The sequence below is a fragment of the Xyrauchen texanus genome, chromosome 2, assembly GCF_025860055.1.
Source record: "Xyrauchen texanus isolate HMW12.3.18 chromosome 2, RBS_HiC_50CHRs, whole genome shotgun sequence".
Lineage (NCBI taxonomy): Eukaryota > Metazoa > Chordata > Actinopteri > Cypriniformes > Catostomidae > Xyrauchen > Xyrauchen texanus.
This window is the reverse complement of record NC_068277.1, coordinates 47,098,102-47,125,640: the sequence shown is the minus strand read 5'-3', so window position 1 is coordinate 47,125,640 and position 27,539 is coordinate 47,098,102. Positions and strand designations below refer to the sequence as shown.

At 37.8% G+C, this 27,539-nt stretch overlaps 1 pseudogene; it reads left to right on the top strand.

The window, feature by feature from the left end:
• Positions 1-65: 65 nt before the first annotated feature.
• On the top strand, positions 66-26,848 carry LOC127654797 (paired amphipathic helix protein Sin3a-like; annotated as a pseudogene).
• The last annotated feature ends 691 nt before the right edge of the window (positions 26,849-27,539 follow it).

Here is a 27,539-nt window from a genome sequence, read left to right as displayed (position 1 = left end):
GCACAAGTATTGCACCAATCGTTTTCTTCGTTGGGAGGTTTCTGGGACCGCCTCCTCCTGAGACCACGCCTCCGACCCTTCCTCCTGCTGAGGTTGTTTTCCCATGTTAGCCAATTAGCAACCTAGCATGCAATTTGAGGTCTGGCGCCTCGGCTGGATGGTGGCTACGTGTATTTTAATTTGACATTCAAACTTGAATGCGACACGATTCAACGTTTGAGAGCGTTTTTACCTTGCTTTATCGATCTTGATTTCTCGGCGTGAACTGAGTGAAGTGATCCGGAGAGTTTGTTGCGGGGTGAGTTGGCTGTTGTGTGCTCGCTAGCTGCCGTTGTCTTACTGCTTCATCCTAGCTAACTCTCGTACTTCATGACACTTGCAGCGCTGTCCTTACCAAATAGCCGCTAAATCAAATTGATAACGTGTAAATTAGAGGTAGCGACATTATGCTGGGCCCTTTTGAAGTGATGCATGTCATCACAGCAGTGATTATATAAGAGTATTTGTCGAGGCGCGAGTTAGCCGCACTTAGCTTGAATGGCTAGTTAAGGTTTTTAAGCTCTGCTGTGTTAATCAGCTGCTCAACATGAATGTCTGCCCATCATCCGCTGCCTTTGACAAGCCAGCGATCAGTATACATTTATGGACATATTCTGGGCTGCTGCAAAACGGTGCTGCTTTGATCAGTGAGCAGTTGTGTGTGCGCTTACCGGTACAAATCATCCAGCAGGACTTCCTGATTTGAAGCTTGAAACATTTGGCTGCGTCGATTGCTGGTTAGGCTTCCTTCTCATATTTTATCGGTGTCAAATTATTTATTAGACGTTGTTAATCGGTTATGGACGAGGTAGCGATAGGTTAGCGTTTATTTTGGAGTAATTCGTTTGTGTTGGTCTCCTCGGATAGAGGCGGTTACTACTCGTTACGCTCCATAGACATTCAAGAAGCTTTATAGGCACAATAAAAAGCGTTTACATTGACAAAGCTTTAGTAAACATGCATGCATGTAGATATGTAGTACTTTAAGGGTTTCCGATTGAGCTATCCCACAAATGCGTAACAAGTGTGTTGTAAAGTGTGTAGATCACATAGTGCATGTGTGTGCACACACACACCCGCCGATGAAGAGGAGGAGACGACACTGGCCTGGTTGAAAAAGTTTAGCCATTCAAAGAGAAGCTAGATGCCCTAGCATGTTTCTCCTCGGTCAAACCGTTTACATACTACCACACACAGATTATTATAAACCCATCATTTAGATATAGAAAGTTGCAACGCGTTTTAATCGTTAAACTTTGTCGCGTTCTCTGTGTCAGTATTGGCAAATGCCAAATTGATCTAAACTCCACCGGTAATTGACGGGACAGTGTAAAACCAGAGTAAATAAAAGAAACCGAGAGTAAGCGTCATGATTTGACAGGCGTCACAAACGTCAAGCTATACTCGATGCCATAAATTGAGGTCTTCAGAGCATTCTGGTGACACTTTGCATTTTTTTCAAGACAATATTGAATTTAAAGCGTTTTTATTTAAACTATTCTGGGTTATTATATATAAATAAACTGCATTTTATGTAAGTTTATCGGGTACTGTTGGACCCTTTAAGATAAGTTGTATTCTTTTTTTTTATCGTTACTCTGCTAAAAAAAAAAAAAAAAAACAGGTGGTTTTGGCTGGTCACCCAGCCTGGTCATAGCTGCTCAGGATGGTTTTTGAGGTGTTTTGAACCATTATTTTAGCTGGTCAGGTTGGCCGTAACTGGTCAGGCTGATGTTCGCTGGTCTCCCTGCCTGGACAAGCTGGTTTAAGTGGGGAGGCTAGCTGGTCTCCCAGCCTGACCAGCTAAAATGTGTTCAAAACCCCTCTAAAACCAGCCAACTAACTAGCCTGGCTATACTGGACGACCAGTTAAAACCAGCCAACCAGCTTAGGCATGTACACTACCAGTCAAAATAATTTTTTATTACTATTTTTCACATCGTAGAAGAAGTTATTACATTACAACCTGTGGTCGACCAATATGGGTTTTTCAGTGGCCGATACCAATATCTAGAGAGAAGCATGGACGATGGCCGATAAAAATGCTGATATACATAATACGTTTTAACAACAGCAAATCAGATGTGCACGTGTTCTGAAGTGAAACGAACACTTATTTTACACAATATTTGCTTCAATTTGTTAAAACTTGAAGAAAAAAGCATTTGAAAACAGAAAATCTGTTGGTAGATTTTGGAACTGACTGAAGGGAAAGTTAACACTTGTGTTTCTCAGCCAAGCAAACACCGTTAATGGCTGATATTCAAAAAATTGACAAATATTGGCTGATTAATCGGCTGATATATCGGTCTATCACTAATTACAACAGTGAAATAACACAAATGGAAGTATAGAAATATGTAGTGAGCAAAACGTTAAACAGATCAAAAATGTTTATTATACCTTCTTCAACATAGCCACATTCTGCCTACAAATCTTCACATACTTCATGAGGTATCCACTTGAGATTCTGCTTAAACATGTTGTTTCTCATGCAGGACTTGTTGAATGCTTTGACTATCTGATACAACTGATCCTTTAAACTACAAAAAAATGTGTTTGTTTATTTAAAGACATTTATTCATAGGGACAGTTTTTAGTTGCTTGCAAAGCTAATTTCAAGCTTTGATGCATTTCTCTTTACTTCAAAAGTTTTATGAATTCAAGTGTGTTCGCTAGTGTGTGTATTTAGTTGGGATGTACATTAGCTAATAATTTTGTAGTAATTTATCTAACAAAAATACTGAGTAATGGATTACTTGATTAAAAATAAATTAACTACTCGATTAAAAATAAGTACATGCTTGAAATAAAAAAATTGTTTTATTCACAGAAGTTACCAAGAATGGTTTCAAAATAAGCTTAACTTCATCAAACTATGCTTTTGGGAAAACAATTACGATATGCATTAACAAAAAAACACCACACACCAAGGAGCTTGTATAACCAATACTGGCAGCATTAGGTTAATGAACTTATATTAACTCTGAGTCTGCGTAAAGGCTATCACAGTTTTATAATTTCTGAAACATTTCATCACTGCACAATATTAATTTGCAATATTCGAGTACTGTTTTTAATAGTCGACTAGCTGGTGAAGAATGAGTACTCGATTAATCGATTACTTGTGGACATCCTTAATATTTATTATAAACTTTTATATAAAGATATGCTGTTTTCTGTAGATTCCGCTGCGTTGAAGAGCATGAGTACGTAATGAAGCGGCACTTGGAGGATCAGGAAATAGTGATTGGCTCTCAGCGAAGGCTCCCTGGGGGTGCGGACAGCTTTCAGCACCACGTCCTCAACTCTGCCTCCACCATGTACGAGACTGCACAGGACAACATGCAGCCGTCGTCCAGCATGCAGTACTCTGTCTCTCAGACCTACCAGGTACCAAAATGCACACATATTTAGGGCTGCAAGATTATTACGAAAATCATAATTGCATATTATTTCCTTTTGATATTGTAATTGCAATTATTCATTTTGATTAATAGAATTTACTTTTAAATACTTATTTTCTGGGGAAAGTTGCATGCCATATTGTTTATATAGGCTGTACATCAAAACAGCTTGAGAACTGTGTTCCTGAAATTGCTTTATTTATTAATTTTTTGAATAAATTGTAATATTTGAAGTAATTTACATAGTGAGCAGTATGAAATGCCTTTAGAATAATTAAACCTCATTTATGCGAACGGCGGCACAAAAAATATGCTGTAAATAATATTGTTTGCCGCAGTAGGGCGCAACAGTGCATGTCCACTTTTTCAGCCGTGTTGGTCCCAGAAGTATTTTTCCAATACATTTTTTACATTAACTTTATATATATATATATATATATATATATATATATATATATATATATATAAAAAGAATCCTTGAAGCTCTCGTGATTGTTGTATCCACTTTTTAAAATTTTCAGATCGGATGGTTATTTCCTTTTACAGATGCTCGAAATCTGCAAAGTTTTGTTTAGCACAGAGGTTGATTGACAGGTGAGGGGTGGCGCTTCACTGCTGCCGGGACGCATACTGGATGGATTAGCATTTACACCTCAAATGTGATCTGGTCCCATGCATTTTTGACCACTTTCTTATGTATTTTTTTTTTTTATTTGATCACAAAATATTTTAGGCCTGTATTTAGGGCTGACCACATGTGTTTGGAGCACCCAAAATGCATCTTAATATCAGGCTGAAACTAGGGGCATGGTCATTTTGTCTACTCAAGGGGCAATTACATGTTCATAACTGTATATATAATAACATGTCTGCTGCATTTCATCTTGTTGTTCCAGTGTATTGTCTATTAATTATTATAGGCTGTTATAAAATAGTATGTTACAAAATGTACAAAAGATTGCATGATCAAAATATAATGCATCTTAATTTATCATTATGTGAAGATTTGCTGCCCAACTCTGAATGAATGTTCACAACGCGAGTCTGTCTGTTCTTCCTTCAGGTTACCGTAGTAATCTTAGTAAGTGCGCGCCAGTTTTTTAGTGACTGTCTGAACCGTCTATTTTCAAATAACAGGAGATGCTATAACCATTGTGTTTTAATATGCGTGTTAAGTTGAAGTTCGGGTTTGATGATGCTGTTTGCAACACTAACCTGCTGTACACTGCCACGTGCGCCGTGTGTGTGTGTGTCCATCCAAATGTTCGCTCTTGTGAGGAAAGCCATGATGCTCTGTATTGTTGTTGCTGTGATTCATGAAGCATTCCGTTCAACTCGGAGAGTCTGAATTTCCAAATGAGGCGCAATGGAATGGCACTTAATATTGGATATCTAACTTGGAAACTGGAGAGGAAATCTTCATTCATTTCTTCGAGATGCAGGTGTGTGTTACATCATGCAGGGCAGGGAGGTTTAGTCAGTGACAATTATTCACTTTTAATGTAAGAACTTTGACTCGTTATTGGATATTATTTAATAAATGATAATAAAGCGTGTTTAGCAAATGTTTTGCAGAGACGGATGTTCAAAACATGGTTAATTATACTCTTTGTTTTGATTATTGCAACGATAGCATCGCAGTGTCGTATCAGTTTGTTTGCCATGAGAAGTCTCTGATAATCAATCTATCCCTCAAAGTCACAACGTAATCAATCTCAAAATTAAAAATAAGCTCCCTCTTTGACACGTTTGTGTTTAGTTGTCAGGTAATTGTCACTGGATATCGAATTAAGTGAAAAGTCACATCATGCATCATCACTACCGATCATCGTTTTCATGATCGATCGTTGCTGCCACATCTGCGTACCCGAGTCCTTGAGTACTCATGCCCATCCCTAGTGGAAACTTTTAATAATTAGCTATTTCTACTACTTCTCCCAACAGTTGTCAGTGGCCCAGAGCTCTGGGGCACATGGACACACCAGCAGTTCAGCTGTACACAGTGGGCCTCATCACCATGGGCCAGCTGTCCAGTCTGTAGGCCAGGGTCACTCTCACACCATCTCGGCCTCTGCCCCAACACTGGGCCAACAACAGTTTCAAAGACTGAAGGTAAGAATTCCATCAAGCACACTCTAGAAGAGTTATTAAATGACCGGCACATTTAGGCAGAGTGATGGAGAGCATTGATGTGTGAGATCTGGGATGGTTTTCATTTTTATTTCAGGTTGAAGATGCTCTTTCCTATCTGGATCAAGTTAAGCTTCAGTTTGGCAATCAGCCGCAGGTCTACAATGACTTTCTGGATATAATGAAGGAGTTCAAGTCTCAAAGGTCAGTTTGATTTTTGTTAGATTCTTTACTTGGGAGTGGCTGTGTTCTTGGAGCCTGAACTAGAAGGGCTACACCATGAAAGGTTTCATCTAGTTTCCGGGCACCCTGGAGACTTTGGCCAGTGCTGTTGAGCGAAATGCTTAACCTGTCTTTTTGGTTCCTTTGTGGCTGTTCTTGTGCTATGACGACTCTTTCTTGTCAATGTGACAAAGTTGCAGAATTAATTTCTCCAGTTGGCCAGGCAAAGAGTAATTGTAGATTGACTTTGTATATGCAATGTTTATATATGCGTGTAGTGCTATGACTTATTAATGATTAATTAATACAAAATAATTATCTTTTGTACAGTTATTACCTAACGAATACTATTAGGGGCATTGCAAAACAAATGTTTCATAAATGTACTGGCTTTGTGTACTCAGCATTGATACACCAGGTGTGATCAGCAGAGTCTCCCAGCTCTTCAAAGGCCATCCTGACCTCATCATGGGCTTCAACACCTTCCTGCCCCCTGGCTACAAGATAGAGGTTCAGACCAATGATCTGGTCAACGTGACCACACCAGGCCAGATCCACCACATCACCCCACATGGGATATCTGTTCAAAACCTCCCCATAACCCAGCCAGCACAGCACCAGACCCAACCAACAGCTCCCACCAGCACTGCTGCCTTGGTCATCCCTAGCCAGCCAACCCCTGCCAAGATTAGCAAGGTATGATGCTAATGAGCTTTTATTTTAATTGTTTTACCATTTGTTTCAACAAAAAATGGACATGTATGTTTGCAAAGTATTCTAAATTAGTTTGATGTTCCACAGCCAATGCAATCTCCTGCACTTACCCCAACAAGCCAGCCCAATCCGTCCATTCCCTCATATGCCTCCCCTCGCTCGCCCTCGGTCCAGTCTCACACTCCCGTCAGCAGCAGCACTGCGGGCTCTACTCCACTGCAGAACAACCAGCCTGTTGAGTTCAACCACGCCATCAACTATGTAAACAAAATCAAGAACCGTTTTCAGGGCCAGCCAGATGTCTATAAATCCTTCTTGGAGATTCTACATACATACCAGGTGAGTGCATCAATGGATCAGACTCACAGACAGAATAATCTTGTACAGCAGTGGAATGCAACCAACCTTTTGATTCACCTAAATATAATTATAGTCCTCTAGTTTAGGCATTTACTGCACAAATAACATTTTTATATATTGTGTACACAGAAGGAACAGCGTAATGCTAAAGAGGCAGGAGGAAACTACACACCTGTCCTGACGGAGCAAGAGGTGTATGCCCAGGTGGCCCAGCTCTTCAAGAACCAAGAAGACCTCCTTTCAGAATTTGGCCAGTTCCTGCCTGATGCTAACAATTCAGTGGTAACTGTTGATTTCAGTAATTATGATGAAGATGACCAAAAAGCAAGATTTACACTGATTTATTTTTTGTTCACAAGCTTTTTTCCTCTTCCCCTCAGTTATTAAGCAAGACTACAGCCGAGAAGGCAGAGTCTGTGCGTATTGATCATGGAGGCACAGTAAAGAGACCCCAACTGAACAACAAGCAGAGGTTTAACCAGAATGGCTGTCAGATCCGCAGGCACACTGGGCCCCCTAACACATCCCCTGTTAAGGTGACCTTTTAGACAGACTTTGAATTAGCAATACTTTATTGCTGTTTTCACACTGTATATTGAACTACATTATATATTTATTTTATAACAGAAGAAACCAAAGTTTATCGGAAAAGACCATCCAATGGGTGAAGCTAGCAAACTTGGAATTGGTGCTGAATCTCTCTTTTTTGAAAAGGTGGGTGCTTTAAATATTTTTGCAGTACATTACAATAGAATGTAGATAACAGCATTGTTTGTACAATAAATGAAGTTGTATAGAAGGGTTATAGTGAGTTATTTGTTCCTTTCTACCATCTTGACAGGTGCGGAAGGCCCTGCGGAGTTCAGAAGCATATGACAATTTTTTGCGCTGTTTGGTCATCTTCAATCAAGAAGTGATATCACGAGCTGAACTCGTGCAGCTGGTTTTACCCTTTTTAGGGTGAGTGAAATTTAAGATTTAATATAGTTATTTGACTGTTAGTTATAAAACCGTTTTTAAACATGTTACAATTTCTGGTTGTTTCTTTGGCTTATCAGAAAATTCCCAGAGCTTTTTACCTGGTTCAAGAACTTCCTTGGCTACAGAGAGTGTGCCCATATTGAGAGGTTTCCCAAAGAACGGGCCACTGAAGGCATTGCTATGGAGATTGACTATGCGTCCTGCAAGAGACTGGGCTCCAGTTACAGAGCTCTGCCCAAGAGCTTCCAGCAGCCCAGATGCACAGGCAGGACTCCACTCTGCAAAGAGGTCAGAACAGAATCAGGGAGCTGTTTGGTCTTTGTAAGGCAGTTCAATTCAAAGGAGGCGGCGAGAACCGGCTTGACAAGATAAATAATAGTTTAAGGAAGAAATAAACCAAAAGACACAAACACACACACAGCCCTGACCGCTCTAGGTGGTCTGATAGTAGCCTGCTTCTTCCCTCGTGGTCGACGGTCAATTCCTCTGCTTCCAGGCAGCCGAGCTCATCTGTCCCCCGGAAGATGGCCACGGCTGCTCCATTGGGGTGGATGGTAGCGCCGAATACTCCACTACGGCGTATCCCTCCTCCTTTCCGGGTCTTCGGCACCAGTGTAAAGCAGTTCAATGGAAAGGAGGAGGCGAGAACCGGCTTGACAATATAAATAATAGTTTAATGAAGAAATAAACCAAAAGACACAAACACACACATAGGACGGACAGCTGCCCGTAAACGTTCTCTCTCTGTCGTACCACCGTCCACAGTCGGCCTTTATCCCTCTCGGAGGCTTGATTAACCTGATAAGGGACCGGGTGTGTAAAATAATGACCCAGCCCCACCCTACGCCTTGTCACGGTCTTTTTCTTAATTCTTTATCATGAACACTGATTTGCAATCTGAAAGTATTGCAGCTGGTATTAATTGTTCTTATACTGGTGCACTAAACACCCTCAAACTAGATAGCCAGAGTTCCCATGGTCATGGAAAAACTGAATAATTTATACTTTTAATAAGGGAATAATTTCGAAGGTCTGGAAAAGTGATTGAACTTAACAAAATCTTAAAAGTCCTGGCAATGTATATAGAGAATATGCAGGTTTTTTTTCTAGTTATCGTTTGCCATAAAATATTTAACCTATTGTTTTTGGTTCGAGCTTGTGTAAAGTAGAGCTTGATTGGAAGCCACAGTGATTTATTTATTTGTCATAAATCAGAATTATTTTTATTTTATTTTTTTTTTATTAACTGGTCAAAATGGTTCACAAATCAGTCTGAATGTGTCATTGTTGCATCAAAACGATTTTTGAAAATCGGTTTCCTGAAATCACAATAAGTACCCTGAATAGCAACAATCTTGGTTCTTGTGCGATATGTTGATTTGGTTTTCGGAAGTTATGAATTGTGCAAGGGCTGCAACTAATGATTATTTTGATAATCGATTAATCTTAGATTATTTATTTGATTAATCGGACAATAAAAGCTACATTTTATCTCCTGTATATTATACAAAAGTCTTTTTGAAAACATAAACGATTGTGGGAGTAACAGTGCATCTCACGATTTGGTTCAATTGACGATACTGAAGACTTTTTTTAATTAAAGTTAATAAAAAGAACTGTAGAGTGCAAAATGATCCATCAAGTATGTAGTGGGACTAAAAATGAGCGAAACATTTGCTTTGTCACACTTGGAAACGCAGCAAAAGGATTTAAGCGTTTCTATGCAGTTACAATGTTTGTTCATGCATTTATTTGTTTAAGCGCAGTGCAACAGTTGGCCTAATGTGTGTTAAATAGGCTTCGACTTATAATAATAATAATATATCTATTTATATAGGTTTACTAAGTGCTTTAGGCATGCAGAGAATAGATATTACTAGAAAAAGCACCAAAAAAATTAATTGAGAATGAATAAGGATTATTTTTTCAGTAGGTATTAAGAATCCACTTTTACGATAGCTTTAGATTGTCATTTCGATTTTTAGATGATTGTAGCTCTTCTCAACATATAGATTATGCAGAAATATTGGCAAAAATTTCAATTGTAACTTTGTCAAGGTGCCGAAAGTTATTAACTGTTACTAAATGTATTTAAATAAATAACGATGGCTTTGGCAAGTCAGGTATTCAGATGTGTCGACTTCATAGAGATCAATGAAAGTAACTCAAGAAATGTGATAAATGCAATGTGAATCATTAGGGGCTCTTGAGCCTTAAGTTTTTTTTTCTTTGGCTGGAAACAGAACCGATGTGCACAGAGCAGTATTAAAATGTCAGGTATCAGTTTTTAACTACTGATAGACCTATCTGAATATTAATCATCAACGATCTAATCATCTGGTTAGAGTTCTAGGCACTGTGTACTTATAGCTTTACTGCCATTATGCATCAAGCAATTTGTGACTGCCGTGTAAACAAACTACGAATCTGGAGCCAATTTGAACCAGCCATTGGAGGAAGGAAGAAGTTTTCAATTGCAGGGTCACGTTACTCACATATGTCTTGTTAAGAAATCTGTTTAATAAGAACACCTCATATTTTTATTGCATTATAGTTATGCTAATAAAAGAAGGCCAATATAAATTAGTACTGTTTTATGTGTCATGTAGATTTAGACCTATCATTAATTTTGCATACGGAGACTGATTTCAATGCCGATGATTTTCATTATCGATTATTATGGATTTTATACATTAATTGTTGCAGTACTAAATTATACTGTGCTTTAGCAGATTTATAAAATATTCACTTGTCAATATTATATAATAAACGGGCAATAGTAGTAACGATACCAATGATTCATTATTTTCAGGTGCTTAATGATACTTGGGTGTCATTTCCATCATGGTCTGAAGACTCCACCTTCGTCAGCTCCAAAAAGACCCAGTATGAAGAGCATATATATAGATGTGAAGATGAGCGCTTTGAGGTAAGGAAAAAAGCCTCTCGGGTTAATGAGAAGCTCCTGGTAAAAATGAGAAATCTGTGCAAAGCAATATCAGATTTTTTTTTATTGTTTACTAAAGCTGCACTGCCAAACTGATCTGTGTTGTGGGATATTCAGTTTAGTGTTTGACCAAACATGTCATGTGCAATGCAGCTCGATGTGGTTCTGGAGACAAACCTCGCTACCATCCGTGTTCTGGAAACCGTTCAAAAGCGGCTATCGCGGATGTCCGCTGAGGAACAGGCCAAGTTCAGGCTGGACAACTCCATCGGAGGCTCATCTGAGGTCATCCATCGTAAAGCTATCCAGAGGATATATGGAGACAAAGCTCCAGACATCATAGACGGGCTTAAAACTAACCCTGCTGTCTCTGTACCTATTGTACTCAAAAGGTCAGCATGAATTTTACTGCCAGAAGATGGATGTTCTTCATAAAACTATAAAAATGTCATGCATTGTGGCCAGAATCTTTGAAAGACTTTCAAACAGTAACAAAAACATTCTTTGAAAAACCTTGGAGTACCATGTAGTTGCAGCGATGCATGGTCATGGTAATCATTCAGTACCTTGGTATATGCTCATTTTTGTTTTTTAAGGGACAACTTTATGCTGTTCGAACAAAATAATGTGTAACAAAGATCCCCAAATGTCCCAAATTATTTTGAAAGCTAAAGGAGAGCATTGTCATTCACAGTTATTTTCATTTCATTATGAATTAATTATATGTTTGTCTTTTCAGGCTGAAAATTAAAGATGAGGAGTGGCGAGAGGCTCAGCGTGGCTTCAATAAAATCTGGAGGGAACAGAACGAGAAATATTACCTCAAGTCTTTAGATCACCAGGGTATTAACTTCAAACAGAATGACACAAAGGTGTTCCGCTCCAAGACGCTGCTTAACGAAATCGAGACTCTTTATGATGAGGTATGAATACACATAAGTCTTATGCGTGTGTATTTCTGTGTGTTTATAGACAAAAACAGAAGACATTTTCTTACAAATGAAAGTTCACCCAAAGATGAACATTCTGTCTTCATTTATTCACCCTCATGTTGTTCCAAACCAATATGAATTTTCTCAGCAAAACACCCAATGAGATGTTCGGTAGAATGACAGCATCAGTCACCTTCTTTCCTTTTGCCCTGTGAGATTTGAATTTTATTTTTTGCGAAATTCCATTTTTGAAAGGATTTCTGTATTTCAGTTTAATAAAATTATCATAAAAAACTGTCTAATTAAATGAATTATTAGAACTTTAATCAAATGAAAAGGAACAATTACTTTTCAACATACCATTGCATTATTTTTTATCAAAAGAAGTGCTTCTATACAGATCCTCACAGCAGAATCCCCCCCAAAAAATGTCATTTCAAATACAGTGCTGCACTGCAGAGCACCGCAGTATTAATGAAATTATTGTTAAAAGCTTTTATTCAGTACAAACACACTCTTGCTTGTGAGATATTGCTTAGATATAATGTATTATTAGTTATTTCTACTACTACTAAATTGAATATTACGTTTTACAGTATAGTAGTGATATATTGCAGTTGCAATTTCTTAAATTTTATGCATCTAGTTAAATTGAACCAAATTTAAATTTGACCGTATCTTTTATTTTGGAGTGAAGCCCTTTCATTTTCTGTTTGTTTCTGATAGCTTCTCGAATCAGGATAAGCAGTTCGCTGTATGGTTAAGTGTGCTTATTAAACCGCGAAAAGCTGCAATATAAATAAATAGTCTGCATGTGATGTGCACTTCAGCACTAAAGAGAGCTCTGCTGTCTGTAATTTGCTACACACAGAGCATGTGTGATGCTAATGTTTAGAGACTATTTAGCCTTGAAAGGGACCGATGCAGTGTTATCGGTGTATGAGTGGCTGGCTTCATACACTAATTTTGAAGTTTGCAGTGCATGCAGACTGTTTATTTATTTGATTTAATCACAGCCTTCTATGGTTAATCATGACAATAGGAAATATCACTATTTAATACTTTTTTGCATTCATACATTAATGTTATCCCAAATTTCATATTCCGTGATATTACGTTTTTATGACTGATTCTGTGATTCCATCCATGTTTTCCTCACCTTGGAAATCAAAGGACCCTACATTCAATGAAAGTGAGAATTCAGCCTTACATCTAATTTTTTGAAAGAATCTCATACAGGTTTGGAAGAACATAAGGGTTCATAAATATTTGGGTAAACTATCCTTTTAAGGGTTATTATGCTTGCTATAATGACCATCCATCTTGTCACCCACTTAGAGACAAGAGCAAGCTTCAGAAGACAACACAGCCCCTCCTTCAGGCCCCCAAATGATCCTCGTGTACGAGGACAGCCAGATACTGGAGGACGCAGCAGCTCTCATCATCCATCATGTCAAGAGGCAGTCTGGCATCCAAAAAGACGACAAGTACAAAATCAAACAGATCATCTACCATTTCATCCCCGACATGCTGTTCGCCCGACGTGGAGAGCTTTCTGATGTAGAGGAGGAAGAGGAAGATGAGACTGAACCAGATGAAGATGGGACTAAAAAGCACAATGGCACGACATCAACAAAGTCGAAGCTCCTCTTTAGCCATACACCAGCTACCCAGCAGAAACTCAGTAACTGTGATGATGCCTATAACCTCTTCTATGTCAACAATAACTGGTACATCTTCCTAAGGCTACACCAGATCCTGTGCTCCCGGCTGTTACGGATATACGGGCAGGCCGAGAAACAGATAGAAGAAGATGCCAGAGAGAGGGAGTGGGAAAGGAATGTACTGGGACTGAAAAGAGAGAAGAGTGACAGTCCGGCTATCCAGCTGCGTTTGAAAGAACCTAGTAAGTTTGAACACATCTGTTGGCAGAACACATCTGTCGGTTTTGAGTACTTTATGAACCCATGAAAGAGAGAGAGACTGTACATTTTAAATGCCTATACCAAGTTATGGTTTTAATGTAAATTTTCTAATTTACTCACCCTGTATTATTTTTTTTTCTTCTGTGAAACACAAAAGGAGATGAGTTTGTTTTCCTTGTAAGGAAAGGTGATGGTCATTTGTACTGCCAAGCCCAAATAAAGTGCATGAAAGCAGCTTTCGGAATTTCTACCTAACATCTCATTTTGTGTTTCATTTAAGGAAGAAAAAAAATATTGAAGTTTGCAATTAATGACAAAATCTTCACTAAACACAGATATTCATTGTGTTGGCATAGTTCACACTCAAGGTCGAAAAGTGAGTTTTACGCATACATTTGTGAAGACAGGTGGATTTTTTTTTTTTTTCACTCGTCATTTTAAGGGGTCTCTAATGGGACTTAACACATATGTGCACTAATGTTATTTCACACAGATTTGTCTGCAACCCACAGAGCACCTGTTACCATGGAAACTGCCAAGGCAATTAAGAGGAGACTTTTAAGTCTCTAATTTGTTTATAATGCTGTTGCTGGACTTTGATGAATTAAAAATGTCTTTCTTTTTGCAGTGGACATTGATGTTGAAGACTACTACTCTGCCTTCTTAGAAATGGTGCGAAACCTTCTAGACGGCAACATGGAGACTTCTCAATACGAGGACCAGCTGAGGGAAATGTTCACCATCCATGCCTACACTGCCTTCACCATGGACAAACTCATTCAGAGTATAGTCAGACAGGTTAGATGTTTTACATTCAGAATTCATTTTCCTAATCAGTTATTCCTTTAAATATTAAGTCAACATTGTCTGTGAATGTTCTTTGCCGTTGTTGTTATTTTGGCTTTAGCATTGTGGACTTTCTAAAGGTTATTTTCTGTGCAGAATCCCTTCATTTTACTTTTTTCTCTCTCCTTTCTCTCCCACAGCTGCAGCATATAGTCAGTGATGAGATCTGTGTACAGGTGACTGATCTTTATCTTAGTGAGTGTGCCAACAAAGCCACTGGAGGGTCCCTGTCCTCCCAAACATCTAGAGCCGGAGTTGAGACAGCCTACCAGCGAAAAGCAGAGCAGCTGATGTCTGACGAGAACTGCTTTAAGGTACCTCTTGTGGTTTACCAAGAAACAGAGAAATACATTCCATATTTTTTAATTAAATCTTATCTCCGTATGTACAAAGATTTCAGGAAAACAATACAGTATATATAGTTAGATTTAGTTAGCGATGGACGGGTGAGTTTTACATAGTTGTAGGAAGATATAGTTGGTTAGTTATAGATAGATTTAGTTAGTTAAGATGGATGGATTGATGGGTAGTTGGTGAGGTATTTTTTTTTATTTATTTTAATATATATATATATGTGTGTGTGTGTGTGTGTGTGTGTGTGTGTGTGTGTGTGTGTGTGTGTATATATATTAGTTGTCGGAAGATATAGTTGGTTAAAGATGGATGGTGAGTTAGTTATATAGGATATATATATATGGAGTTACAGATAGAAAGTTAGTTTATAGATATTTAGTTAGTTACAAACAGTTAGTTATAGATATACAGCTCTACTGTAAAATTATCAGTTTCTCTGGATTTACTATTTATGTATATATATATTCTTTTTAATTCTAATACTAATTTTTTAACTTCGGAAGAGTTCAGAAATCAATATTCGGTGGAATAACCCTGATTTTCAATCACAGCTTTCATGCGTCTTGGCATGCTCTCTACCAGTCTTTCACATTGCTGTTGGGTGACTTTATGCCACTCCTGGCACACACATTCAAGCAGCTTGGCTGTGTTTGATGGCTTTACAATATTTGTATTTGGAATTTGGGAGAAATGTTGTCAATACTTTATAGAATAAAAAAACAATTCACTGAAAAAAAAAACAGATAATTTTGCAGTGGTCTCGTGTGTGTTCGATAGATAGAGTAGGTTAGTTGTATAGTTAGTTAGATATAATTGTAGGAAGATGTAGTTGGTAATAGATTTAGTTAGTGATCGATAGACAGACAGACAGAGTTGGTTAGTTGCAGATAGATAGCTGTTTATAAATTGATATAGTGGTAGGAAGATATAGTTAGTTATAAATGGATTTAATTAGTGATAGGCAGACAGACAGACAGAGTTGGTTAGTTGCAGATAGATATAGTGGTAGGAAGATATAGTTAGTTATAAATGGATTTAATTAGTGACAGACAGACAGAGTTGGTTATAAATAGATATAGTGTTTGGAAGATATAGTTATAAATGGATTTAATTAGTGGTAGACAGACAGACAGACAGACAGACAGACAGAGTTGGTTAGTTGCAGATAGATGGTTGGTTAGTTGCAGATAGAGATAGTTATGATACAATACAGTGCATTCAGAAAGTATTCAAACCCCTTCATTTATTTCACATTTTATGTTGCAACTTTAAAAATTTTTATTCACATCAATCTACACTCCATACCCCCTAATGACAAAGTAAAAACATTATTTTGTCTAACTTTGCAAATGTATTAAAAAGTTAAAACTGAAATATCACATTGAACTAAGTTTTCAGACCCTTTGTTATGATACTTGAAAATTTAGCTCAGGTTCATCCAATTTCTCTGGATCATTTTGATTGGAGTCCACATGTGGCAAATTAAATTGATTGGACATGATTTGGAAAGGTGCACACACCTTTATTTATTCTGACTCATTGCTGAAAATGCATATCAGAGCAAAAAACAATCCACGAGGTGAAAGGAACTGCCTGCATAGCTCAGAGACAGGATTGTGATGAGGCAACAGATCTGGGGAACGCTACAAAGGTACCCAATGTACAGTAGCCTCCATAATTCTTAAATGGAAGAAATTTGGAAGAACATGGGCTCTTCCTAGAGCTGGCCGCCCGGCCAAACTGACCAATTGGGTGAGAAGGGCCTTGGTAAGAGAGGTGACCAAGAACCCGGTAGTCACTGGTTGAGCTCCAGTGATCATGTGTGAAGATGAGAGAAACCTGCAGAAAGACAACCATCACTGCAACCCTCCACTGATCTGGGCTTTATGGCAGAGTGGCAAGCCGGAAGCCTCTTCTCAGTGCAAGAAAACAAAAAAGCATTTAAAGGACTCTGACTTTGAGAAACAAGATTCTCTGGTCTGGTCAAATGAAGATTGAACTGTTTGGCCTCAATTTTTAAGCGTCATGTTTGGAGGAAACCAGGCACCACTCATCATCTGTGCAATACCATCCCAAAGGTGAAGCATGGTGGTGATGGTAGCATCATGCTGTGGGGGTGTTTTCAGCGGGAGGGACTTGGGGACTGGTCAGGGTTGAAGAAAAGCTGAACACAGCAAAGTACAGAGATATCATTGATGAAAACCTGGTCCAGAGCACTCAGGACCTCAGTCTGGGCCGAAGGTTCACATTCCAACAAGACATTGACCCGAAGCACACAGCCAAGACAATACAAGAGTGGCCAACTCTGTGAAATGTCCTTGAGTGGCCCAGCCAGAGCCAGGACTTGAACCCAATCGAACATCCCTGGAGAGACCTGAAAATGGCTGTCCATCCAACCACCAGATTGTAGCATCATAGCCAAAAAGACTTGAGGCTGTAATCACTGCCAAAGGTGCTTCAAATAAGTACTGAGTTAAGGGTCTGAATACTTATGTCAATGTGATAATTCAGGTTTTGTTTTTTGTTTTCTTTTTTTGCAAAGTTATCAAAAAATCTGTTTTTTGCTTTGTCATTATTTGGGATGGAGTGTAGATTGATGTAGGGGAAAAAATAAAGCATTTTAGCTTTATAACTAAAATGCATAACAATAAAAAACTGAATGGGTCTGAATAATTTCTGAATGCACTTTAGATTTAGTTAGTTATTTAAAGATTTGGTTCGTTACAGTTAGTTAATAACAGATAGAGTTAGTTACAGATAGATAGAGATTGGTCGAGTTAGGGATGCATGGATGGATGGATAGATAGAAGAGTGTATTGGTAAAGAAAACAGTTAGTGTCTTTATTTTAGGGTGTGGTGAACAGTGACTAGCTGTAACAGATGGCAGTAATTGTAGTTAAAAAGTTCATGTCACAGTAAAGGATGGTTATATAGGAAGATAAGACCTTTTTCTTGTTTTCTTTTATCAAACAATTGGCCATCCATCAAGTGATCAGTCAAACTGGCTTAATTTGCCAAAATCACTGCCTTTTGCTTTAATGCCTGCATCTTTCATTGTCACTGTTATCTGCTACCTCTTTTCTAGGCTAACCTTTCTTTAACCACTCATACAGTATTTCTGTGTTTATACGTGTCGTTTTATGTATGCATGTATTTCATTTGTTTTGTTTTTTGCTCCAGTTACTGTTCCAGAAGACTAAGGGGGCAGTGCAGCTGGCTGTGGAGCTGTTGGACACCGAGGAAGAGAACTCTGATGAACCTGTGGAAGCTGAGGTACATGCCAAAGACTTTGCTGAAGATTCCTTAGCTCAGTTTATGACTTAATCAGTTAAAATGCACAGTAATGCTGGTTTAGCCTTGCATAACCAGACTTGAATGGAAGTCTCCACTTTACAGCTTAATCAGGGCAAGAATTTTACAACAGTAAGGTGCTGTCTGAGAGACATAAACTGTAAAAAGCTTGTCACTTTACTAAATGTTTAGGGGCGCCTACAGCTAAAATGTAATCATTAAACCAAACAGAATACACAGGATATCTTGTTAACTTGCTACAAAGTGTCTAAAAGGAAATGGTGAATGTCTTCCGAAGATTTGATGCCACAGACTTCTACCTTCTACCAAGTCTTCTATGGAAGTGCTTATAATAGCAGCCTGGTACCTTGTAAACAAGACTGTTTGCCGGTGGACTGATGAGGAGGAGGAGTGGTGGTGGTGTAGTAGGTTAAAGCACAGAACCGGTAAGCATGTTGCTGTTTCAATCCCCACAGCCACCACCATTGTGTTCTTGAGCAAGGCACTTAACTCCATGTTGCTCCGGGGGGATTGTCCCTGTAATAAGTGCACTGTAAGTCGCTTTGGATAAAAGCGTCTGCCAAATGCATAAATGTAAATGTTAATAAGTGACTCTGACTTCCTGAAATTGTATAAAGCCAGTGAATCAGATTGGAATGTTAAGTTTTGAGAAAGCATTTGCCATTTGTTTGTGTATTATGAATTATACAGTCTGTCTGTGGTCTGGTCATGCCGCCTGAGGCTGAGATTACTTCTGACCATACAGTGGGGTTTTTATTGACAGTTTTTGTTTTAAAATGAATTTTGACAAACAACAAACAATTTCAAATGTTTTAAGACTGTTCAAAATCAAGATTCAACATTTGAAAAGGTTTAAAATCTAAATACTATGGTGCTTAAATTTCTTCAATTTGTATGAGGATTCAATTTGCCATTATAGAAAACAAGAATCCAGTAATGCACAGACAATGAAATAATACTTCTGTATGGTTTTCACTATATTGCTCAGTTAAACTAAATGAATTGGAATGTATAGCATTGTGGCCATTTAAAAACTGCCAAGCAGTGCTACCTTTGTGGTGATGACCAATACCATATAACTGATCTTAACACTGCTTACCAGTTGCAAATTAGTTAAGATTTGATGGGTAAATGTAACCATTGAAAAGACTATTATAGTGATGCACAAGTTTTATATCTTGTATTCAGAAATGAATAGTTTCTCATTCACAAAGCTTCTCTCTGGACACTTGGTACTTGAGCTATTCCATTACTTCCTGTGCTGTACAGTAGGCCTTCAGCTGACTTCTCTAATGATGGCTAGGATCCAGCCTTCAACAGGAATAGATCCCTGGTGCTTTAAGAGGTGTTAAAGGGAAAGGAATGTGCGCTTTTCTGTTGCACCTCTGAAGAGCATAGACTCAATGTAGATGAACCAGATGCTGAGCCAATGCAGATTTCAGACCTGCTTGAACAACTGGTACACAGTCATGTGTGGTCCAACTTCCTTTCCACCTGCTGCAGACAGTTGTTGGGGACACTTATTCCTAAATGGCCGAAGTGCCTTGTTGGAACATTTACGTTCAAGACTTTGAAGTGCTCTGCCCATAATGGACTAATGGAGGAGGCCTTTGATCTAAAGTCTGCCCCTTCCTCCACAAATTTGCTGGCCATCTCCAATGCTCTGCAAATCAACACTTTAAAGGAGGATGCACTTCTTGTAGAAGTGGTGAAGAGTAGCTTCTGAGTGCCTGTTTAAAATAAAACCACTTTATTAGGAAATTAGGGCTGGTTGCAAGACTTCATACCTTTCAGAGCACTGCTCTTGATGAAAGAATGGAGGCATCAAAGGCATGAGCTGTACTTAAACCACATTTGAAAAACAAACACACATGTGGCTAAAAATGGTTTGTCCTGGGAGATCCTTAGGATTTCTTTGTTTATGAGGGTGCATCACCTTCAACACATCAATGAGCTGTGAATCAGTCATGGCACTTGTGGATTAAAATTTGTTGGACACAGACATTTTGTTAAACTTTTACATCAGCCACACCTTCATAAAAAGATATAGGCATTATTAATAGACTATATATATTAGGGCTGGGTTATACAGATTTCCCAAATTCATTCTGATTCACAAGCTCTTGATTTGATATGAATTCATATGGGTATATTTCAGTTATAATGTCCCTTTTGCTTGCATATGAAAGAAATTCTCTCAGCTAATGTGGTATATTATGCAGAGGACCATTTAACTAGGTACATTAGTACCATTTTAATTTCTGTATGTACCTATTCTGTTCTTTTCAGTCGGTGTATTAAGAGACATTATTCAATGACAAATGGGGGGCTGCATCTCGTCTTTAGACACACTTTAGTCGAGCAAAACTTTTGCTTTCAACACACAGTGAAAGGATCTCGCTGCTGAATACTTCACTATACTACACAGTTACTGCGGTATTTGGTTGACATTTGGTTGCAAATGCTAATGCTATTCTCTCATTGTAGTGGAGGGTTGCGCATAGATTTAAAGATCGTTCTTGGGATATTAGAATCAATATCGAGGTTGTTCAATTATAGATCGCAATGCATCGGAAGATTGTTATTTTTACCCACCCCTAGTATATACATAAGCACTAAGTAATATTAACTACATGTTACATACTGCATAACGGTTTTGTGTGGCTGCATGTAAATAAATGTTATATTTATTACGACAGTCATTTTAGTAACATGTCATAATGTGTAACACAAACACTGTAGTGTTGATATTTTACATTGTAAATATATTGTAATTGCTGTTTTATTATATTTAATAAAATTCATATAGATATTAAAAAAACTATAAATCATTCTTCTGACCCTGTGTCATATTTTGTGCTTTGTTTATGCAAAGAAATCACTGGTCATTTTATTTGAGCTTCTCTTCTGCTCCTGTTGTACTTTTGCTTTTGTTTTTCATTTCAGGTATGCTTTTTTTATCGTACTCCTTTTACATTGATCTGTTCAGGTTGTGGTCCAAAAACCCTGAAGAGAATTCGCCATTGGTTCCCTAGGGATTTCCCAATGGGTTTTTATAATGGGGTTTTTCAACTTATGTGTAAAATAAGGTACATGATAAACAGTACTTGACGATACATGAACATAAATTACACTGTTATGCCTTAAACTTGAATTTTGAGGCTGTATTAAATTTATATACTTTAGTTTTTGTTTTGTTTGTTTACACACGGCGGTTTCAAAATTCACGTTTGAGGTATGACTTTGTGTAGTTTATGTTGTAGAACAAAACATCCATGTATCGTCAAGTAACGTTCACCACAGACCTTATTTTACACCAGTTGAAAACCCCCGTAATAAAAATCCATTGGAAAATGCAAAGGGAACCAATGGCGAATTAGAATTCTGGGTTTGCCTACAAATTGACGTCATGGCTGAACAGCTCTGTTGAGGACATACATTTTCGAGCTTCTGCTAAACAGTGGATGGGTTAAGTAGTGAAATGCATAAATGCAAATGAGACATGTAGAACAACATGACTCAACCAATCAACCAATGATAATTAACACTCTATCCTAAGAGCTCTATCCTTCAATATCTGTATGTGTTTTACAGCGCTGGCCTGACTATGTGGAGCGATATCTGAATACCAATTCGGCATCTCCAGAGCTGCGTGAGCACCTCTCCCAGAAGCCTGTGTTTCTACCCAGGTGAGGCTCAGTCAAGTACACCCATCTTCAGGGCCATGAGTCCTTTAAACTTGCCCCGTCCCATACAGCATCAGTTCAAGACAGAAACATCAGAGGAATGCTTATGGTAGTCTTGGGAAATGTCTGAGTCACAGTGTAAAAGTGCTGCCTATTTGTAATCACCTGGTGTTTTGTTTTTCCCACCCAAGCACACATGAGCTCTCTGCCTGCTTGCATTCGCACTTTACTGAGAACCTATTTAATGAAAATTCAATGTTAGGCTGTTTTTCTCTGCTCAGATGTGGCCACAGTACAGTTATATAGGTTATTTACACTATTTATGAATTGTAAGTATGATGTTTGTGCAGTATGTTTGCAGTTGTTATCTAAAATTATGTGCACCGATTTTTGAATTTTAAGGTAAAATTGTTATTGAGACTTTAATACACATTTAATGATTATTGGTGAAGAGGTGGACAACTCATTTTATTTTAATATTTTTTTCATTGGGAATATGGAAGCTGTTTTTATATCCTGCTCTTAACAGGGTTTGGTTGCTTAATTATGTTCTTTTCAAGTGCATCTTTCTAAAGAGGCTGAAGACTGTGCATTTTGATATGTTGGTCATTTCTTAAAAAGTAGAGTTCTCTTTTCAGATCTGTACTTTCCTTTTGACAGATTTTCAGAAACTTTGAAAAACGGCCCACTCATGGGTTTAAAAAAAAACTTCTTTGCTTTCTCACATAAAGTGTGCTGTGGTCTGTTTGTGTAATTCTATTCCCAGATATATTTCTGTATGTCACTTGATTTCATCAATGTGTATAAATGTTTTTTATAGTCTGTAAGATTTCATTGTTAGGACTTTCTGAGTAGACCTTGTATGCTGAGATCTCTGAGATGCTGTGTCCTCCCATTGCTGATTCTCTCTTGAGTTGGATTGGGGTTGTCAGTTTACAAAGTGGTGCTATGACTCAAAATTGAACTCACCGTGATCTGACACAAATACGGCTGTATTTTAGAGAGGGGCTTGTCAATAAAATTCTGGTCTGAATTGTATCCTCAAATGTGCGTGTATTTCTTTCCAAAAGACCAAGCTATAGCATGGGAGGGTGTTTGATTTGCTTGTTCTTTTAATTTTTCTTTCATGCATGTTTTATGTGCAGTGCTGGAGAGATGCACTGATGTCTCCTTGTTCATCCATGAAAAGACGATCAAAATTGCATTCATTTTTATTCATTTTTTTGGATTGATTATTTGCTTTGAGTTTTTTTCTGTTTATGTGCAGTGTGAGGTTGAGTAGATGACTTTGCACTGCTGTTTTTGATAAGAAAAGTAATGCATCAAACATTTCTAGTGCATGGTCTTAATGCAATGCGTAATGCAGAATGTCAACCCATATCCTGGCTTTTTAACCTTATTGCCTACCTGGTTTCTTTTTTTGGGACGATTGGCTTGTTTCTCTAAGTGAACTCCTGAATTCAAAATAACAGTCATGGTTTCTATGCCCATTCACATCTGTAACCATTGGTAAGTATACTTTTAATTTTAGTCTTTAATTGAAGCAGGAAAATGACATCCTTTCTTCCTAGAAATCTGGATTTGGTACTTGATCAAAATGGTTTTGCCATGGATATGAGTTTTCAATGGAGATTATTTTGTCATATCTGTTAAGACCAAGGTGCACTGTAGACAGTTGCATTGGTGCATAATTTTTCTTAATTGTGATTTTTCTCCTTACTCTCTCAGATGCTGAGCCTTAGCTTGTTTGATAGCATTTGCATTGAATTTTAGAGGCTAGGTTTCAAACAAAGTAATTCAAAGCTATCTGCCATTTCTTTTAAAGGAACCTCAGGCGGATCCGGAAGTGCCAGAGAGGCCAAGAGGTGCAGATGAGAGGGCCAAAGAATCAGCCAAGAAATCCTCCGAGGGCGGTGAGGACTCAAAGATGGAGTGTATGTTTAAGCTCAACTCCTACAAGATGGTGTACGTCTTCAAGTCAGAGGACTACATGTATCGACGCACAGCACAACTGAGAGCGCATCAGGTATGTAGAGGAGGGAAGAATGGAGACTGCCTTAAAATCTCAGAAATCTCAAAAACAGTTGATCATTGGCACAGTTTACGCCTAGTAAGAACGGATCTTCCTGTGTTTCAATCACAAGTAGACTGTGCTAAAGTGTAAACATTAACGGAATATTCTGGGTTTACTTCAAAAATATATTTAAACCTCCAAAAATTGTGCCTCAAATTAAAGTGCCTCACTGTAATTCAAATATTTGTCTGACTGGCTATTTGTGATCAGATCACCCAGATAATGATCTTAAAGGAATAGTTCACCCAAAAATGAAACTTATGTAATTATTTACTCACCCTCATGCCATCCCAAATGTGTACGACTTCAGCAGAACACAAACAAATAAGTATATCTGAGGGTCCATAAAATGCAAGTGAATGGTGACCATTTAGCCATCATAAAATCCATACGACTCCAATGGAATAATTCATGTCTGCTAAGTGTGTAAGAAATAGATCAATATTTAAAACTTTTTTTTTAATATATATATAAAATTGTTCACTTCTGGCCAGCTAGTTGGTGAGGGTGGAGTTCAAACTGTGTGACGCATGTGTGTAAGCCTCCTCTGCGTAGATATTAATGCTTAGATACCTTATTAGCAGCTGTTCCTATGGACCCCCGATAGTGTTTCCCCACAAAAAGTTTATGAAGCGGTCTGAGATAGGAGCTCTGTCTGAGGCATCTCATACATTCACTTGCATTCAAACCGATTCAAACTCCTTGTTGACCGTTCCAAAATGGCACTGCAGTTGACGTATCTAAACCAGCTGAATGAGGAATCTATGTATCTATAGTATTTCACACATCAGTTCTCGCATGAACTTGCCCAACCCGTTCATTAGATGAAAGTCAGACACTTCTGGGATGGCATGAGTGAGAGTAAATGATGAGAGAATTGTCATTTTTGAGTGAACTGTCCCTTTAAGGGAACAATGTTGATTACCACAAAAAAAAATCCTTTTCTTTTAAAAAAGCAAAAATGGAGCCAATTTTTGGAGGATTTAATGGCAGAAATATGAAGCTTATAATTTTATAAAAAGCACTTTAATTCTTCTGTTAAATCAAATGTGTTATTTGAGCTGTAAAGTTGTTTAAATCATAATTTCTTAGTCATTTTAGGGTTTGTTGACAACATCGTCATGGATTTTATGAAACCAAAATTACGTCAACATGCATATTGTTTGTTTTGTAGCTAAACTTTTTAAATTGTAAGTATTTTAACATTAATGGATTGGATTGACTTCCATTGTAAGTGCCTCACTGTAACCCAGATTTGAGCTGTTTTAAAAGAAAATTAGGGGCGAGTCTTTGTGGTAGTTTTTGTGGTAATCAACATTATGCCACAAATGCTGTCGATTTAAGCATAACTTGTTTTGAACCCGGAGTATTCCTTTTAATACCAGGTGTAAACGGTGCCAACAGCTAAACAAGCTTTATTATTGATTTAAAAAAAAAATGTGTTCATATTTGGCTTGATTATTTTCAGTCTCACCAGAGAGTAAGCACTCGTCTTCACCAGCGCTTTCAGATGTGGCTGGACAGATGGCAGAAAGATCATGTGACCAGTGACATGGCTGCCACCACTTACAAGTGGTTGATGGGAGAGAGTATGGAGGGGCTGCTGCCCTGCAGAACCGTCTGTGAGCCCAAGATCCTTCACTTTCATAACATCAACAAATATAAAGTCACCTACAGCACTACGTTGTAAAGCTCAAGTTTTCAAGAGGGGGAAGGGTCCCCCATTTTATATTGTTTTATGATGACTGAAGTAGCACTGAAATTAAAATCTGACCGCCATTGAGTTCGTTGGAGATTGCTCACTCTTTTTTTATTTGTACCTTTTTAAATTTTTACAAATTTTATAGCCAGATAATTAGTGTCCTTCAATCATGAGGACAAGATTATATGAACGGAATCTTGCGAATGCTGCAAATCTAGTTGGTTTTCAAAACAAAAAGTACACTTTTATTTTGTGTGTGTCTTCATGAAAAGGATGGTTTACAAAAATAGGTCAAGTCCATACCCATTTGTATATTGTTTTCTTGTCTCTTCAAGTAGTTAATTAGCAATATGTCTTTTGTGGGTAACTGTAACTACATATGTGCTAAAAAATAAGAGGATGTCAGACAATGACAGAGAATTTCTGATCAGTTTAAAAAAGCCTCTGTGTCAGGCTATGCAGCTAAACCAGAACTGATTGTGTGAATTTCTACAGTGTACTGTTCACAATCTACACAAAATGTAATCAAGGTCTATTTCAGAAGTCTCTTTTCACAGGTTAATAACAGCACCATTAATGAAGGTATTACTGTTAATTAAAATACCAGCCAGAAAGTGTCAATCAGGATCACCGGAATAAGTACAGTTACATACGCTGTTGTAATGTAAATACAATGTAAATATGCCAGACTGTTTATATTCTGAGAAACTTCACTGTTATGTAGTTCTGTTGTTAGACTTCCTTATCAGCTCATTGGACGAAGCTAATGCTGGAATATTTTAGAAAACACTTTGACTATTCTTACCAAAGGGAGTTCTTGTTTAAAGTGTTTTTGTCTGGTTGCTCTTTTTATGTGGTCATGGAAATGTTCGTTTCAACAGCTTCGAGTTTGTCCAGAACCTGAAATGCTGTATTGGATCATTTTTCGTGGCACTATATTAGGCCCTTATCTGAACTCGTATTAATATATGTGATATCACTGCCTGTGTTCTGAGTAGAACTTCAAAATGATTCTGTTTGGTCCATTTTTGCCCTCTTATAATGAGAAGTCTGGAAAAGGAACTGGGGACACTTTGGTGCTCTAAGGCTTGGGTTAGTGCTGACAAATTTGTAAACATATTTAAAGATGGCAATGATGGCAAGTTTCTATGTTCTCATGTACAGCCCTTTTATATTATTCATTATTGTTTTAAAGATTGAATTAAACCAGAATTGTAGTAGATTACCCTGATGTGTGTCGAGCTGAAATTATTTAAAAACAATTACGAAATAATGCATGCATGCTTACACACTGATTTACTGAAACAATGCTCTGTATTTTTCCACACTGGCTGCAGAGGGAGCATTTGCATTAACTCGGGCACAGTGTAATGTTCCTCACTGTGACTATGAAGTTGACTTTACAAAACACCCTATCATCACACTGAAGCATGCAGTTGTTAATCTGAAAGGCAAGAGTTCTTGTACTCCGTTTCTATATTTTTCTCTATAAGGAAATGCAATTAACTATCAACTCTAACACTTGGTGTTAAATAAAAGAAACCTTTTATATTTTAATGGAAAAAAAAAAATCCCATTGGATTTTAGGACCAAAGCGAGTAATAGAAACCCTGTAGTGGTATTTAACCCACAGAGGAAGAATAGGTGTTGGTTAAAAATTGTGCATTTAATTAAGTTTTGGCCCTATTGTATAGTTAAGCAGTAGAAATGGGTCATAAAAGGCTTTCTATGTCCATAAATCTTAAAGCATAAAATGGAAACCCATGAGGTTTCCATTTGGAGAGTACGATGCCAAAGCTCTTTTGGGAATATTTTATTGTCTCTAATAATGATCCCAAAGGTTTTAGGGAATTTTTGATTGTCTCTAATAAGCAGATTAACACACTTTACTATTGAGAACATTTACAT